The sequence below is a fragment of the Bidens hawaiensis genome, unplaced genomic scaffold, assembly GCF_021521415.1.
Source record: "Bidens hawaiensis isolate Kalapana, Puna unplaced genomic scaffold, B.hawaiensis_p1.1 tig00000001_1, whole genome shotgun sequence".
NCBI lineage: Eukaryota > Viridiplantae > Streptophyta > Magnoliopsida > Asterales > Asteraceae > Bidens > Bidens hawaiensis.
Genome location: NW_027491014.1, coordinates 5,994,334 through 6,007,004, shown reverse-complemented (window position 1 = coordinate 6,007,004; position 12,671 = coordinate 5,994,334). Strand labels below are relative to the sequence as shown.

At 36.0% G+C, this 12,671-nt stretch overlaps 1 non-coding gene and 1 pseudogene across 2 annotated transcripts; one reads left to right on the top strand and one right to left on the bottom strand.

The window, feature by feature from the left end:
* Positions 1–3,321: 3,321 nt before the first annotated feature.
* Positions 3,322–3,403, top strand: TRNAS-UGA (transfer RNA serine (anticodon UGA)). Its single transcript has one exon. It is a non-coding gene; the product is annotated as a tRNA-Ser (tRNA).
* Positions 3,404–7,481: 4,078 nt separating this feature from the next.
* On the bottom strand, positions 7,482–12,671 carry LOC143542428 (uncharacterized; annotated as a pseudogene). Its single transcript, XR_013136946.1, has 11 exons — positions 12,592–12,671; positions 12,202–12,283; positions 12,053–12,123; positions 11,905–11,946; positions 11,172–11,296; positions 10,892–10,985; positions 10,657–10,765; positions 9,810–9,958; positions 9,618–9,719; positions 8,806–8,892; positions 7,482–7,798 (listed from the first exon to the last, which is right to left on the bottom strand). The product of XR_013136946.1 is annotated as an uncharacterized LOC143542428 (transcript).

Genomic DNA, 12,671 nt, shown 5'->3' with positions numbered 1-12,671 from the left:
ATTGGTCCTAGAAGGAATGTTCATCTCAGCCGTTTTGAGCATGTTATGAAGCTCCGACACTGTCTTCACCCAACCATTCATGTTGAAATTCATTACGAACTGGTCGTATGAGTTGGGGAGAGAGTTAAGAATGAAATCCGATGCCATCTCATCGGGCATGGGATAATCAAATTTCTTGAGCTGATCGATGTGCCCCTTCATCTTTAGAACATGAGCACTGACGGGAGACCCCTCTGCCATCTTGCAACTGATGAGTTGTTTCATGGTGTCGAAACGTTCTTGACGGGCTTGTTTCTGGAACATGCCCTTGAGTTGCTCAAGCATCTCATAGGCACCAAAGTCTTCTAAGCCTTTAGCAAGCTCAGAAGTCATGGTGGCTAGCATAATACAGGAGACCTCAGCCGAGTCATCCTTATGCTTGTCAAGAACTTTTCGTGCAGCGACTGTGTTGTTTTCAGGCTCGGTTGGAACAGGTCCATCGAGAACATACAGGCACTTTGCCATGGTTAGAACAAGTCTTAAGTTGCGGTGCCATTCGATGAAGTTGGTACCATTCAGTTTATCCTTCTCAAGGATAGTCTTAAGGGCGTAGGGTGAAATTTCGTTTGACGACATCTGATTAATTAAGCAAAAGTAAATTTAATTAGTATTTTCGATGTTGTAGTCCTATTATTAATGACCCAATAACATTAATTAATTAGGAGTATGAGAATCTGGCTTCCAATTATTAAAGGCAGCTGTAGCACACAACATTAATAAGTGGTTAGGCAGACTGACAACGATTGCCAATTGTGAATAGAGCACAACTCTCGGTTATGAGGCCTATAGAGACAACGATTGTCTGTATAGATACGTTTAGCCTCATCTTTGCCCATTTTAAGTCTCCAGACAGCTTTAGCACGTAACAGGAGAGTAAAATAATAGTTGTCCTAGTACCGTAACGTGTGAAAGGGCCGGATGTGTCAACGAAGCGCTTTCACCTTGATGGGATAGGCTAGAAAACAAGTGCGGTGCTGTAGCTCCAAACACTCGAAATTTCGCAGTATGCCTCAAGTGTGACTTGTAGTAGGATTGGCATAAACTATTGGTTTTAAATTGGGATAAATTTTAAAATTACCAAATAGAGTAAAAGTCAAATTTTACTGTTTTTATTATCGCGACGCATAGATGAACCCTTTCATCTCTCAGGACACTTAGTTTTAAATAACCTATCAAAACTAAGTTTGTAGCGATACGACTAACCAGTTTTAAGTTATAATAACTTATTAGTTTTGGAAATCAAAACGCTTTTAATTTGCAAAACAAAATCGGTTAATAAAATGTTTATTTTCCAATTTATTTGGTATTAGGTCGGTGATATTATAATCCTGTTATATACAAACCAAGCAACCACAAATAGCAAATAAAAAATATGTAAATCCTTTATGGCCAAAAAATTGATCGGTCTCGCTAGAGCCAATTAGGGGGGCCGATCGGGTCAAGGGGTTCACAACACAAACAACCACAAGGATGGACTTCACGGTGCATCCCGTCGTCTTGTCCGAACTCCCACTAACTCCAAAAGGTCCTCGAGCTCGTCCTCGGTTATCTTCGCGTCTTCTTAATTACAAATTTATAAATTAACATTAATATGTCCTATTACAAATTTGAACCATCTTTATGGCCAAAGAAAACTGAAAATTAAATAATAACCTTTTTACAACTTTTGAACCAACCGTATGGCCAAAACAAGCTCAAACACCAAACACAACCAATTAAACACATAGGTCGGGGCCGGATTTACATATTCACAATAAATAAAATTTCGGGTCGTTTTGACTTGGTCAAATAAAATAAACAAAACTTTGACCAACTCAAAATCACCCGAAAATAAAACTAGATCTATAAACTTTAAACGATTTAAAGTTTAAGATGTAGATCCGGTTTTAAACGAACCGGTATCGACTCGTACGTTGTAACCTTGGCTCTGATACCACTGTTGGGTTTCAACGGTGGTCCGAGAAAAAAATCGGTTAAACTATTTAAAACTTGTTTTAGTTAATATTTCGTTTCGATAATTATTAATCCATATTAATAATTAAACTCATAAACGAACAATAAAACGCAGCGGATAAAAACGAGTATACGAACCATAAATGGAAACCCGAACCCGGATCCGATTACAACAATACGAGTACGAATAAACGAGTAAATAACCAAGCATAGGGTGGTATTCGATATACCTCGGTTAACTAGAACCGGGAAGACACACCGAGGAGTAAACGAAAACACTAGATGATGACACAAGAACAACCAGCTGCTCCGGCAACCCTAACGGCGGCGGCGGCGGCTGAACAGCGGCGGCTGAACAGCTGCACAGCGTACGGCGGCGGCGGTTGACGGAATAGATGTAGACGGCAGCAGCAGCACCCACTGGTGACCTTGATTCGCCGGAATCTTGGCGCCGGAAATACGGGTTCACCGGAAACAATGGAGGTACGCCGGAAAACCGGTGATGTGGGTTTTGACAGCACCGGGGCTTGAATGGAGCTACGGTGGTGCTTGTAGTGGTTGAAGAAGGACCGGAGGTGGCTAAGGTGCGTATGCGGCGGCCGGAATAGGCTCGCCGGAAAAACGACTTGGCCGGAATTCGGCGCCGGATATTTTCTAGCAGCTAGGGTTTTCTTGTTTTTAAGTTGGTTACCATAAATAGATAAATAGTATGTATTTATAGGTAATTAACTTAGGGTTTAATAATTAACCATCTTGGGCTTGAGCCCAATCAAACAAGTCCATTCCATATAATTATTTTATGTGTCGGGCCTAATTAACCTTTAAGTAGGCTTTTATCTCGTTACCCCCGGTGTAACTCTATCCGGATCACGTTCGGGTCGGTCACATTGACTTGACCCGAAACGTCCATAAAATCCAACAGGGTTGTGGTCAGTGTCGTAAAATTCAGAATTACGCGCCGATTAATCGAACATCTGCGGCTGCCGATGCAATTTTATATAATTCGTTATTTTGGGCTAATTTTTACTGTCGCGGACGTTTAAAGCCCAGATGATTGATAACCAAACCAGAACTGAACATCCGTTTTAGTTAGGTTTAGCCCAAAACCGATTATAATCTTATTTGCATAGACCAAAATGATCAGATTTGACCAAGAACAAAAAGACAACCAAATTCACAATCAAAATGCATCTGCTGAAACGATCTGAAATTTGTATCTGTTAATATGTGATTGTAGGTGAGAATTGAGATGGTTAATTGTTAAAACAAGACTAATAAATGTATTTGTTTGAGAGTATATAAAGAATAATGTTTGCTAAAATGTCAAAAGTCGATATCTCCGAGTGGTTAAGGAGACAGACTTGAAATCTGTTGGGCTTTGCCCGCGCAGGTTCGAACCCTGCTGTCGATGTTTTCATTTTTTATTTTTTTTTATTTTTTTTTTTATTTTTATATTTAGTTTAGGTTGTTGCAAGCTATTGATATTAATTATCAAAGAATTGAAGTTGAAAATGTTGTTTTCATGTCAGCTGAATTTAAAATGGATTTAAGATCATGGTCATCAAGTCACGAACCCAAATTTAAAATGGATTTAAGATCATTCAAAATTCTTGATTGATTTAAGATGCCTTCCAACCTTGAACCCAAAATTGGCTATCAAGTCAGTTGAATTTATGTTTCATTGAGTGTGTCTCTCTACTGAAATCTCACATGAAACGACTGCCAAGGAGTTACGGGATGCATTGATCATTGGTAGATTTGAGGGTATAAAAAGATATGAGAGAAAGTAGGAAGGATATGTAGAAGTGTAGAACCAACAATTTAACATGTTCAATCATGAGACAGGAGATGCGTTGGATTCTATAATCAACACGTTTGTAAAATCGATGACTGAAAGATGTATTGGAGTTGAGAAGGAGTGTCGACAAGTGAACAAAAAGCTACTGAAAGCGTTGTGGTACATCCATAAAAAAAACTAAGGACATGTACACAATTACCCTAAATATATGCCAAACGATGTTAGTTCCTTAAACAGACACTAGCATCATGGAGTAACATGAAGTGCATACTATTTCTTAGTTTTATAGGCACTAGCTCTAGTAACCAAAGGTGCGTAATGAACGTGAACAAAGAAACAGTATTTGGCTAACACCCAAACTTTATTGATCAAGAAATCTAACTCAAAAACTTGATACAAATTGTCTCATACCCTAAACACGGTAATTATACTATAACCGGGATTCTAATTAATCAATTCCATAATAATCATCTTCCTAACATGTAAACAATAGGAAACTAGATAACCATCCATAATTGATTAATATTATTTAATCATTAACTTGCACGCCAAGTTAATATCTTAGCCGTCCCACGCACCAAGCCACAGACCGACTCGGGAATTCGGGAATTCCCAACACTAGCATCATATCAATGCATGCCTGAAAGTAACTTACTATCAAAGTCAACATTGCTTTGTAGCCCCAATTTAACAACCTACTTAACAGCTCACTCAACAACCTGTGCAAATTCTGATGATGCCTTCCTAGCTGGAAAGCTTACTCATCCCAATTTAACTCAATGTAAGGCCCCAAGTCCGGGAACCTCACAATGGTTGAATTAACAGAGTACTCAAACCAAAGATTTCATTTCATTCAAAATGCAACGGAAATATTTAAACATTCAACTCGTACATAAAACATAGCTAAATATTGTCCTTGCTAAACGAACATAAATAACATAACATGGATAGCCCACCGATGCTCTCCTTCCTAGCATGAAAGTACTTGAATGCGAACTAAAAGTTAGCTACGTTGAGTGAGTTCTAGTTTATCATTAAGCATAAGATCATCATAACACACACTTTAACATAGCTCATCTTAATGTAACTTAGCATAATACAGAGTGTAACGCAACGTAACGTAACAAAATGCAACACATAACATATTCACAGCATCATAACATTCCTGCCATTCTTGTGAGCACATGCATGGCTCGTCGGCCATCCCTATACTCACAATAATGATGAACACACACAAGGCTCGTCGGCTTTCCCTATACCCATCCTTACGGTATGTACAAGGCTCGTCGACCTTCCCTATACCCACATGTACGCAAGGTTCGTTGGCCTTCACTATGTTACACGTATAGGGTTTGTCAGCTTGCCTATATTTACACATATTCCTACATGCTAATTCCATAAATCGTTATATACATTTACTTAATCACTTTATCTTTAACTTAACATAAAACGTTACCATTCATTTATACTTACAAATTCATATAGTCTAGAAGCCCAAAATCATTAACTTCTTTTTAAAACAATTCATGAGTGTGCAAACCACCCCAAAACACAAATATAGAAAGGGGTCTAGAAACTCATTTGATAAGCAAACTTCTTGACTTAACGAGCTAAGCTTGGACATCGTGCGATCTTTTACCACATCGTATGACGCATTGCAACACTAAACCATTTTGATATTGTGGATCACCTTATTAAACCGTTTTCATGATGGCAAACCAATGAATTCCTTATCACACTGTGCTTCTCAATCGGACGAGCACTTGAACACCGTACAAGGTCCACGCATAAAACTATTAGACTCCACAAGGCGAGAACCACAAGTAATTGCTTATCTTATAAGTTATCGCTTCCTTCATAGTTCTCACATTGCTTGGTTGCCGCCATCCTAGTATGCACTTGCTCACGTTATCGCTCAGGCAAGTTCTCACTTGACCGAGTTATCGCCTCTGCCTAGCTAATCGATAACTAATCTCATGCGAGAACTAACTACCCTTGGAGTGACAGCCCTTCAAACAATAGCTCCTTGTTGCGATAACTAAGATCCAGGAGATAATCGAACCATCCAATAACCAAGTGTTGTGTGCAGGGACGGACCTAGTTATTTACCAGGGTAGTCTTCGCTACCCCTCAACTTTCGTCGGTAGTGTAAAAAGTTAGTTTTTTGGGTAGGTTTTCTTATTTCGCTACCCCTGAAAAAAATATAACGTTACCTTTATTTGTTTAAAGTTCAACCAATTTAAAAGTTCTACCTAATTAAAGCTCAACCAAAGTTTAAAGCTTAAACCTTAAACCAATTAAAACTCATTAACCCTTTTAAAAAATCATGTGTTTTTTGGAAATTGAAAACTAGCCGGACATCAAACAGCGTTGCACCAAACACCACCACTCTACATTATTTTGAGGTTGAAGTGTTTAATATTGTGTTGGATCTGCAAATTCAAGAACTTGGAAATAGATTCAGTGATATCTCAACTAGTTTGATAGAAAATATGTCTGGTTTAAATACTTGCGATTCATTTTCTAAGTTTGATAAATCTAAGATGGTGACATTTTATGAGATGTATCCTAATGATTTTAGTAATGAAGAATGATGGTCAGTGTATTTCGGGTGATGATCTTACAACCTTTTATCACACTTTAAAGGAAGATGATAAATTTGCAAAATTGGGTGTAATGTGTGATCTTGCTCGTGTAATGGTGAAAACTGGAAAGCACGCCACTTTTCCTTTGGTTTATCGAAAATTGAAGCTAGCGGTGGTCTTACCGGTTTCAACCGCAACCGTTGAAAGATGTTTTTTTTTTCTAAAATGAAGCTAATCAAGACAGATTTGTGCAACCGAATGGGTGATGAGTATTTGAACAATGATTTAATTTGTGTGGTCGAAATAGAAACATTTGTAAAGTAAAAGAAGATGATGTAATGGCTCGATTTCAAGCTTTCAAAAACCAAATGTGAGAAATCTGCACCCCATTGTTTAAATTTATTTATTACTGTGTTTTTATTTTTGCTTCGTTTATACTGTGTGAAATACGGTAAAAAAATGTTTTTTGAACGTTACCCCTGAAATTGATGTCTAGATCCGCCAGTGGTTATGATAGTACTATAAGCGAGAACCATGATTCAGGCGATCACTTATCTCCCAGGCGATTACTTGCTTTCCTAGCGATGACTTCTTAACAATGCAACCTCTAAAGATAAGGTGCCCGCTAGTCGCCAACGAAAACTATTAGTTTATACAAGAACTCAAGAACTGAGCGACAACTTACCAGGTTAGCCGATTATAGTCAGATCCCAGCGCTTAAACCCCTGAAAATGATCAAGATGCAAACTTTATAAGTCCTTGATGCTTGAATACCATTCCTTAATTTCATGCAATCTGAACCATGAAATCTTAACTTTCTTTTTTAAAGAAAATTGTGACAAGCCAGGTCACTTTGCCAGAGAATGTCAAGAGCCAAATAGTAAACACGGTGGTAAGAAGGTATTGAACATTGAGATCGAAAATAGTGCAGGTAGTATTGGAAGCAAAACATAACCCCTATTCGACAAGATGGTGTGTCATCTCCACATATTATGCCAAATTAACGTGTTCTTCCAACACCAGGATGCTCTTAAAACCGGTAACGAAGTTCTCTATTTTTTATTTTAATGTTCGACGCTATAGTGCTAATATAACAATTTTACAACTCATCAAAAAATTTAGCCACATTCGGCGTCAATAAATGGTGGCATACAAATACAAAGTTAATAGCACATCCATACATTATTCGACTTTATGAATACACCTAGTTATACAATGTTCAAAATTGAGGATGACATATCCTAGATTACAAAAAAGACAAGCATAACACAAAAAATGGCATACATTAATTGATGAAAGTCAAAACAATTTATTACGACCTGACTCACTTGTTTGGTTGATCTTTGTATATCTTGGTGCCACTTAACATGTATCCACCAAAAGCACTCATTTGCATATGCGGGTGAGTTCTTGACGGTAGAACCTACAACATAATAATAGGCATAAAAAAATAACATGTTCGTGTCAGATCGAATCGGGTTGACATATAAATGTTTTTAAAACTATGATTTAGTCGTTTCGAGCTCATTTTCAAAAGCTCGAGTTCAGCTTGTAAATAATGGTCAAGCTCCAACTCCAGCCAGGCTCATTTATTATTTATAAAACAATTATTTTATTAATATACTTACATAAATGTTTTTGGTCTGTACTTTGTGGTTGCGTCAAAATAATCAATTCAGGTTAGTAGTTCTAATTTAACTTTCTTAATGGTTACAATTTTGGGTCGATTAACTCCAGCCACATTTTTTGTTAACTTTGTTGTGAAAAGATCAAACCACAGGTACTAAAACCGTAGTTTACTCTTACTTTTACGTGTATATAAAATTATAGTTTTACATATAATATAATACTATTTAGTCAGTTTTATCATAATGTTATATGCAATAATATTCTTTTTATACTATATAAAAATTAATATATTCATATAATATGCTTGTTTAGACTCGCCGCTCACAAGCCTAGGCAAACTCGGTATACAAAGCCCAGGCTTGAGCTAATTTATAGTTGGTTCAATTTTAGCTTTTAGTGGGCCAGCTCACGAGCGGTTCAGCTTGTTTACTCGACTATTTTAGGTAAAAAAAAATTATTTGACTAGGTTTAATGAATCACAACCGAGGTCATATATAAAAGAATCAATTAAAATCAATCAATCAATCAATCATGCCCAGTAAAATCCCACCGACAGCAAAGCTATAAGTAGGGTCTGGGGAGGGTGGGATGTAGGCACACCGTACCTCTATCCAAAGGAATAAAGAGGTGGCTTCCAGAGAGACCCTCGGCTCTAAGTACATGTGTATGAAGCAAAATAAAGGAAATCAAAGTTTAACAGTTATATAAAAACTACTACTAATTATAATAATATTAATAATAAGATCACAGTTTAATGAATCACAACCGAGGTCATATATAAAAGAATCAATTAAAACAAACCTGGTATTCACGTAGCCAAGGTTCTGTAATTTGCAGGCCAATCGCCATTTTCTCAACTTGAAGATTGTGCATGCACGTTGCCAATGGCTGCAATTAATCAAAAGCAAACTTCAATTAATGTCGATTTCAGTTATCATATCTTAGGAAGTAAAGACGGTTTCAAATTGTTTACTCAATGTTCATCTCTAACGGGGCGAACAAGTAAGATAAAAAAAATAATTGGTTGCAAGTAGGGGTGTGAATGTGTCGGTTTTGGGCTCAAATTGAACCAAAAACCTAAAATATGGGTTTTGAGTTTTAAGAAAATCATTCAGTTTTGGGTTTGGGTTCAGTTAAGCTGTGCCATTTGGGATTGAAAATTTTAAGCCGAGACAAATTTGGTCCATAATAATTTAAATCTTTGGACCTAAATCTTGTCAATTAATAATTTGATTATTATACATTTGGGCTAATATATTTGGGTTATACTATTTATTAAATTCATTTAAATTAATTGTAACATTCAAAATTAAAAATGAAAATCGGCAAATTTGGCTCATTTCGGATTTAATTACATGCAAGACCAAAATTGAACCAAAAATTTATTTTTTACAAAAACATGAAAACAAGCCTGTTCGGTATGGGTTCCATTTTTCCGGTTTCATGCACGCCCCTAGTTGCAAGTCATAAGACCTAGCTAAATCATCTTATTCAGATATTTATATCATAATTATGCGATCAAATTTTACAATGGTAATTTACTAAAAAAAATGGACCAAATGGTCTTGTTCAACCAAATGAATACCAATAAAAGTTAGGGTAAAAATTATAACCTGAAGATACTGGTGATAAATCACAAAAGGAGCTATGATAAAAATGGTAAAACCTCCTTCACTATACTCCAAGCATCCACATCTGGAGCCGCAATTATTAAGCTACAACATCGAATAGAAAATTTAAAAACTAATAAATTGTGAAATAGTTTAAGTAAATAATGTATTATTAATTTAAAAAAATAAGTCAACCTTGAAAATCCGTTTTCTTTCCACGACTTGATGGCATCTTGGGGAGCTTTTTCTCCCGGTTTTGCAGCTTTATGTATTTTTGGGACATTTGTTTCAGCATCGTGCTTTCCATCTTCGGGTGATATTGTGATCTCTTCCATGCTAACAGACTGTAAAATTGGAATAAAACTATAAAAGATAATGATATCTGTTTGTAAGCAGGCCGAGCTAGCTCGGGCTCAGCTTGTCGCTTGCTCGTTTAAATTAAAGCTCAAAGATATTGATACATATACATATGCATACCATACACACACACACACACATATATAAATATACACATTCTAGTTTATATGTAAATCCCACATGTCAATGTATATAAACTATGAATTCTATAGTTTATTAATTCTGCATTATGTATGTTACAAATAATATTTCTATTTTTTATATATATCATGTGTAAAAATACTATATTTAAAAAAATTTCAAAGATAAAGCACTGCCTCGACGAGCCACAAGCCCACAAGCTCCCTCGAGCTCAGCCTTTCAGCTCGTTAAGATAAACAAGTTGAGCAAGCTCGATCCGGTTTGTAAACAAGCTGAGCCCGAGCGCATCTTGCCTCGGCTCGGTTCGTTTAAAGCTCTATTTCCAGGCGGGTTAAATAACGGGTTAAAGTAAATTCAGTCAAATCAGATCAGGACGTCAGTGTAGGTTTAACTTTTGAAAGAAACTATGTTATGAGGTTTCACTCATTAATAGCTATTATTTTTTTATTGAGCCCGTTTAACCCAAATCCACCCGTTCATAAGTAAATGGGTTAAACCTGTGACCTCTAAGTCTGCATAAATTCAAATTCAAATTGTGACTAACATTGGATGGATTGTTTGAATTATCGTTATTAGCAGCATGAAGCGAGTCACTTTCTTTAGAATCTCCGTTTTGAGAAGCAGAAAGTTCAGCAAGAGGTAACCTCACAATCCTGGATCGAGAAAAATTTAAAGCATCTATAAATAATAATAATAATAACAACAATAATAATGAAAATTTATAATTGTAGATTGAATGATTAGTAAGGATGATTATTTGATGAAAGTCGATAATATACCTTGTATTTATTTCATCACCAAAGTTGAATAGTCTTACTATCTCAAGAGAAGATGGAGAATCTCCACGATAAGTGTTGCATACATAACCGGTACCTGTTACATGAATAACACTATCTTTATTTAACCAACCAAAAAAATTGCATGTAAAATGGTCCAATTAACTGATCAGACGTGAGAGTAAAATGGTCTTTTTAATTTAATTAGAACAAAAAGGTAATGATGCAATTATATAGGCCAGTTGAAACGCACATGATGGGACATAAAAACAAAAATTTATACCTCCTAAACGCTCGGCAACCGCACCAGCAAGCAAGCCGCCAATCATATCCACCACAAGGACATCAGAATGTGCAGTCACATTAGCGAATGATAAAAGAAGCGATAATGTGTCAACTCTCAAAAACCTGAAATTCAAATATTACCAATTAATAAGAACAAATTAGCAACTTAGGCTTGTAAATGAGCAAACGAGCACAAAAGGGACATTTTCATGTTCGTCTTTTTAACTTTAACCAAACAGATGACAGAACATGAACAGTTAAACAAACAGGGTTTACTTGTCCGTGCTCGGTCACTAGAAAAATAAGTGTGTCCGTGTTCGTTTATGTTTGTTTGTTAATAGCATAAATGAATGGTTCACGAACATAAATGAACACAAGCAAACAAACATAACTGCTATGAAACATGAACACCAATCTGTCAGGCCTAAAAGTTAATAAAACTAGACCAATATGTAGTAGGTACAAACAAATAAACGAGCTGAAACACACGTCAACATAAACGAAAGGGAACAACAATAAATGAACGAACGTTCACGAACATATATGAATGAATGAGACATGTGTCATATTCGTTCATTTAACCAAATCTACAAAAACGTTGTTCATGTCCGTTTGTTTATTGAAAAACGAACATAAACAAACTTCCTGCCGAACAATTCACTGAACGTATGGTTCGTTTACACGTATAACTATCAGGGACTAATTAAGTCATTCAGGGTGATATTATTTACCCGATCCTTGAAGGATACTTCTTGAAGTAGGTGTCACATATACTGAAAGAAAAAGAAGTTTAATTCAACATCAGAATATGAAGAAATAAAGCAAAATAAATTAAACATTAACAAAGTATTTGAAAGAAATAGAATTATATTCAAATACCTCCGAGCAAAAGGACGCCTTAAGAGTACTTTAGGAGCATACTTTTTTTGTTTCTTAAGCCTGTATTTTTCCTGCATATTACAAAGTTATGTTTGCAACCATAATTGTTATTCAATTATTTATTAAAATTGTTTAAGTACAATACTCACTTGTGAAAAGACAGTTTTATTCTCAAATGTTGCACGATTGGCAATAAGAGCTTCAACTATTTCATTCCCACTTGCACCCTGTCTGGATTAACAATGTATATAAGTCATTGTTATCAAAAAATAATAATAATAAATTAAGAAAAATGTCAGTGACATATTTTCAAGAATATAGATATTCTAAACAAGTTGGTTGGGGTGTAAATAAGCCAAACCGCTCAAAATAAGCTTGCTAAAAGCTCGAATCGGGCCAAGCTTAAACAAGCTTGAGCCCTAAAAATAAGAGTGTTTATAAAAACAAGTCTGAGCCTAAACTTCACTTATCAAGTTCAAGCTAGTTTACGCCTCAAGAAGCTGTAACTAAAAATGCATATAAATCTATGTCTCTCAAACAAGTAACTGGTTGTGCACGTGCCACAATTATGTGAGCCAAAAATTCTTTTTCCTGTTTCTCTAATTTCACCAGTTCGCAT